General features: G+C 40.5%; 1 pseudogene; it reads right to left on the bottom strand.

Annotated features, from left to right (window-relative positions):
• Positions 1-443: 443 nt before the first annotated feature.
• Positions 444-906, bottom strand: LOC125341536 (annotated as a pseudogene).
• Between the last annotated feature and the right edge of the window lie 5,436 nt (positions 907-6,342).

The following is a 6,342-nucleotide window of genomic DNA, read 5'->3' as shown; positions in this document are numbered from 1 at the left end:
AGCAAGAATCTTATGACCTTAATATTTTAGAAATCCTACTTGTTTTGTAGGAAATATCTGAAAATTGCCACATTTTCACCACTGAGGAAATATTTTTTGGCCTAAAGTAGGGAATTAGGAAGACGCGAGTAATCTTTGAGGTTGACTAAAATAGAATGAAATAACCTTCCACTTTTCACTACTACACTACTCTTTAGTCCCCTCCTTCCCCATAAAACTTGTTTTCCTGGCATTAATGATTCTGGAGTTTGGAGTGTGAGGAATCTCTGTTATCAACTACTCCATTGCTTGAACCCTATGCTTTGTAAAGGCTTTTGAGAGAATCGGAGTATATAGATTATTCAATAGATAGATAGTTGGATAGATAGATAGATAGATAGATAGATAGATAGATAGATAGATAGATAGATAGATAGATAGATAGATAGAATCAAACTGGCAAGTCAGCACCACCAACACAATAGAGAAAAAAGAACAAGGTTGGAATGGGAAAGGGATAGGGAAGGGCTTCAAAGGGAAGACAGTTGAGGGTAAGATGGTGGGTGAGGTCTTAGCTTAGAGCAAGTCCAAATCAAAAGAGTGGATGCTGGCAATGGGAGCTCTCCAGAAGTTGAAGGTGCTCTATTCAAGGAGAATATCACCTTCAGGGTTTTTCTCCTGCTCTGCTGCATTTTGCCAGGGCTGCTGTCTTTGATCTTATAGGTGGATGTATCTGAGAGACCCAGGTCCTCCAACTCTGACAGATCGAGTTCTGGGATGGGCATCCTCCAGAAAAGAAAGGAACTGTACTGGCTACTCACAGGATCCCGCATAGCTTCCTGTTATCAATGAATTACTAGCGTGTTCCAAAGACCAAGGGAGTGCCTCAGAGGCTCCGGGTGGCATGAGGCTGCAGAGAAAGGAAACTGGTAGGGGCTTGGGCTTCTCTGGCTTTGTCTGCTCACTCCTCCCTCCAGTGACAGTCTCCCTATTCTTTTTTTTTTTTTTGGCCAGTCCTGGGCCTTGGACTCAGGGCCTGAGCACTGTCCCTGGCTTCTTCCCGCTCAAGGCTAGCACTCCGCCACTTGAGCCACAGCGCCGCTTCTGGCCGTTTTCTGTATATGTGGTGCTGGGGAATCGAACCTAGGGCCTCGTGTATCCGAGGCAGGCACTCTTGCCACTAGGCTATATCCCCAGCCCACCTACTCCCTATTCTTAATACCCAAGACTTCTGTCTGTTCTCTGATTTTACAGAAATAATGATTTATTTGCTTGTCTTTTATGCAGTAACAGCTAGTCATATGGATGTCCCATTTGTAATTTTCTTTTGCTTCTGCTCTGTCTTTGCTTATAGCCCGTGACAGAATGCCACAGAGGAAAAAGGAAGAGAGAGCTGGGGAAGAGTGCTCTTCCTGGGTGACATTTCTGGCCACTTGGGGGAAGAGTGGGGCAGAAAGAAAAGTATAACACACACACACACACACACACACACACACACACACACACACACACACACACTGCTTGGAAAGGAAATCAAGGATCCTATTGGTTGCCATTCAGTATACTTCCTTATCTGTTTTTGAGAGTCAACTTTTTTCGGAGAAGCGAATGGCTTCATTTACACCACTGGACTCCCTGGTTGTAAAAGGCCCCGAGTGAAGGATTGGCCCTCACCCTGTTTTCTCAGGTGCAAACAGATGTCAGGCAAGCCAACAGATATGGGCAGAAGGCTTGACTCAGGCAGGGCACCCCACCTAAGCCTGGCTGTAAGCATTCAATTGTGGGCCCAACCAAAAGCCCCAACTTCCCTAGACCTTTTTCGTTAACCTCTGTCTACTTGTTCAGACTCTATAAGAGTCCAACTCCAGCTCTACCTCCTTGCACAACCTTCATACCCACCAGAAGGTCTGTGCCCCTTGCTGTTGTGCCTCAATAAGAAGTCCTTGCCTGCTGTGAATCGAGTCTGGCCTATTGCGTTTTTCCTTTCTCCTCCATTTTTCAATATTTGATGGTAAAACTCAGAGAATTTATTGTCTAGCGTCAACTCCCCGCCACCACACACACACCTTTCATCAGGGGCAGGGCAGCCTCCTGGCCCCTCAGCTCTGTCTCTCTAATGTTCCTTTCTCATCCACTTTCCTAAAACTGACTTCATTTCAGATTCCACCGAGTATTTACACCTCTTTTCAAATACTGCAGCTTTCTCATCGAATTTTAGCTCATTCATTTTGTATTCAGTACATTTGGGGGGGACTAATTAGTGCTAGTATTTTTGTGTGTGTGTTTGACAATCCTAGGGCCTGAACTCAAGGTTTGAGAAGATAACATCATAAACATGAGCCATCAGTGTCCAACTTAAACAAATACACTTATGATATTGAGTGAGGTAGTGATTATTAGGAAAGCTACAGTATTCTGTAAGAGGAAACTCAGCTTAGGCCGAGAAATGAACTTCATGAATCCATTAGCCAGGAAAGTGCACAGGCAATGGGATATTCAGTAGTTAAATCTTGATTGTCTTTATTGAATATGGGAATTGTTTTTCTGAGCTTAAGTTTCCACCTTAATTCAGTGAGAACAATATGATCTGCCTCATAGTGTTGTCATAAACAGTGAATGAAATAGCATTCAATTTTTGGAAAAACTCAAAATCAAATGAAAATCAAGCATGTGTGATACTCAGCAGATAGTCAAATCAACTTTTCATTCATGCCAAAGGAATCAGAAAACTGTTGTTTCTTATTTTAGAGAAGTCTTACAAACCTTTGTAATGAGTATGAGTTAAATATAAACTTAAGGAATCATAGGATGGAGCCTGGAGCTAGCTGGTGGTTCACATCTGTAATCCCAGCTATTCAGGAGGCTGAGATCAGAGGATCACAGTTCAGAGACAGCCCAAGGTAGACAAGATCAGGAGAGGCTTATCTCCAATTGAACAGCAAAAACCAGAAGTGAAGATGTAGCTCAAGTGGTAGAGTGCCAGTCTTTAACAGAAAAAGCCAAGCAGAAGTGTGAGACCCTGAGTTCAAGCCCCACTAACTGGCACCTGTGCATGCACGTGCGCACACTCTCTCTTGCGCGCACACACACACATACACACACCATATCATAGTATGGCCTTTTTATTCCTAAGTCTACTTACTTAGGTGGTTGTGTCTTGACTAACAGAGTATTCTTAGTTGAAATTTCACTCATGGAAAACAAAACGCATTCCTTTCTACTGTTACTTTTTTCTGCCAAAAGTATGTATTTATAAAAGAAAGAAATCTATGACATTTGTATTTAATGACTGAAGGGTGGGACTGTACCTGTAATAAATTTTGCTCTGATAAATGTGATTCTATACAAATTAGTTTTTTTTTTGTTTTTTTTGTTTGTTTTTTTTGGCCAGTCCTGGGCTTGGACTCAGGGCCTGTGCACTGTCCCTGGCTTCTTCTTGCTCAAGGCTAGCACTCTGCCACTTGAGCCACAGCGCCCCTTCTGGCCATTTTTTGTGTATATGTGGTGCTGGGGAATCAAACCCAGGGCCTCATGTATACGAGGCAAGCACTCTTGCCACTAGGCCATATCCCCAGCCCCTACAAATTAGTTTTCATATGCACAAACATTGCTTTGCTTTAGGAGTCACTGAAATAAGTTCAAGTTATAGCTGAATCTTGAAGTGTTCTGTTTCTCATCAAAGTGAAAACTTTTCATGAAAAAACATCAGCTACTTCCATTTAGCCCTCCTGTAATATAATCTCTTAGTAGATTTGTGAAATCTATTAATGCTAGCAGAACCTTTAGGTTGGTGATAACAGGATGTGACTTTTGAGGTGTTTACAGAATAACTTTATCCATGATGGCAGAATTCCTATTTTCCAATGAGAATATTTGCAATGCCATTATTTTCCTTTGGTGGTAACTAACAGGAAGTTACTGTGTCTTGGAAAAAATTGTTCTGTTGTTGTTGGAGATATGTAGAAATTGGAGAGGTAGGTAATTGTTGAATTAAAATGGAGAGCAATTAAACCTCAGTAATTCCTGATCTCTTGAACCCGGGAGAAAATATTATGGTTTTCAATTCATTTGACTAGAGTTCTCAACTTTAATATCAAAATTAAAAACATGAAATGATCTTTTCCCAATCTGTGGGCTTTCTGTTTATCTCGCGAGCTATGTCCTTTGCCCTGTAGAAGCTCTGCAGTTTGATGCAGTCCCATTTGTCCATCCTTTCTTTGATTTGTAGCATTTCTGGGCCTTTGTTAAAGAAGTTCCATCCTGTGCCAAGGAGCCCAAGTGTTTCTCCTACTCCTTCCTTTAGTGTTTTCAGGGTATCTGTTTTAATTTCAAGGTCTTTGATCCATTTGGAATTGATTTTGGTGCAGGGTGATATATAAGGATCTAGTTTTAGTTTGTTGCATGTGTTGAACCAGTTTTGCCAGCACCATTTGTTAAAGAGGCTATCTTCTGTCCAGAATATTTTTTTAGCTCCTTTATCAAAGACTAAGTAGGCATAGTTCTGTGGGTTCATTTCTGGGTCTTCAATTCTGTTACAGTGGTCTTCAGGCCTGTTCCAGTGCCAATACAAGCTATTTTTATTACTATAGATTTATAATACAGATTGAAGTTTGGTATAGTAATTCCTCCAGCACTGTTCTTTCTACTTAGGATTGTTCTTGCTATTCTGAGTCTTTTATTGTTCCATATGAATTTCTGGATTGCTTCCTCTATTTAGTTAAAAACTGGTGTTGGGATATTAATGGGTATTGCATTGAATTTGTAGATAGCCTTTGGCAATATTGCCATTTTGATTATACTAATCCTCCCAATCCAGGAGCATGGAAGGTTATTCCATTTCCTTAGTTCTGCTTTAATTTTGATTTTCCTCTTTTTAAAGTTCTCATCAAAGAGGTCTCTCACTTCTTTGGTTAAGGTTATTCATAGGTATTTTATGTTTTTTGAGGCTATTGCAAAAGGAGTTGCTTTCCTGATTTCAGCCTCAGCATTCGGGTCATTAGCATATCTTTACTGGCCATACAACAAAGTCCTCATATCTAAAATATATGCAGAACTAAAAAAATTACATTCCTCCAAAAGAAAAATGCAAAGAACCAATAGCCCCCTCAACAAGTGGGCTAAAGACTTAAAAAGAGACTTCTCTGATGAGGAAATGAGAATGGCCAAGAGACATATGAAAAAGTGCTCTACACCACTGGCCATAAAAGAAATGCAAACCAAAACAACATTGAGATTCCATCTCATCCCAGTAAAAATGTCCTATATCAAGAAAACTAACAGTAATAAATGTTGGAGGGGATGTGGCCAAAAGGGAACCCTATTTCAATGTTGGTGAGAATGTAAACTGGTTGAGCCACTCTGGAAAGCTATATGGAGATTTGTCAGAAGGCTAAACATAGAGCTACCCTGTGACCCAGCAGCCCCACTTTTGGACATCTATCCCAAAGACCACAAACAAGAACACACTAAAGCCACCAGTACAACAATGTTCATCACAGCACAATTTGTAATAGCTAGAATATGGAACCAACCCAGATGCCCCTCAGTAGACAAATGGATCAGGAAAATGTGGTACATATACACAATGGAATTTTGTGCCTCTATCAGAAAGAATGACATTGCCCTATTTGTAAGGAAATGGAAGGACTTGGAAAAAATTATACTAAGTGAAGTGAGCCAGACCCAAAGAAACATGGACTGTATGGTCTCCCTCATAGGGAATAATTAGCACAGGTTTAAGCTAGTCACAGCAGAGGATCACAAGAGCCCAGTAGCTATACCCTCATGAACACATAAGATGATGCTAAGTGAAGTGAACTCCATGTTATGGAAAGGACTGTTATATCACTGTTGTAATTACTTTCAACATGCGATGTGAAACCGTAGTTTTTATTATTGATGACCCTCGTGTATCCCTTCCTGTGGTTGTACATGCACTATCTCTGTATCTTATCTGAATACATTGGAAACCGTGTATACTGGTATTAGAACTAGGAAACTGAAAGGGAATACCATAATGGAGAGACACAGGGTAAAAAGACAAACGACTACAACAGCAATACTTGCAAAACTGTTTAGTGTAAATCAACTGAACAACTCATGGGGGGAAAGGGAAAGGGGGAAAGGAAAGGGGGGAATGAGGGAGGAGGTAACAAAAAGTACAAGCAACGTGTCCAGTGCCTAACATATGAAACTGTAACCTCTCTGTACATCAGTTTGACAATAAAAATTTAATAAAAAAAACATGAAACGAATAGCAAGTCAAAGTCATTCTTTGGTAAGATTTTAATCTTTGTTGATAGATGCTATTATTTTCTCATTTAATTCACAGACAGATGTGAAACCTCATTTTAGAAAGGACTT

The sequence above is a fragment of the Perognathus longimembris genome, chromosome 24 (assembly GCF_023159225.1).
Source record: "Perognathus longimembris pacificus isolate PPM17 chromosome 24, ASM2315922v1, whole genome shotgun sequence".
Lineage (NCBI taxonomy): Eukaryota > Metazoa > Chordata > Mammalia > Rodentia > Heteromyidae > Perognathus > Perognathus longimembris.
The sequence above is the reverse complement of the archived record's forward strand: the minus strand, read 5'-3'. Positions and strand labels throughout refer to the sequence as shown.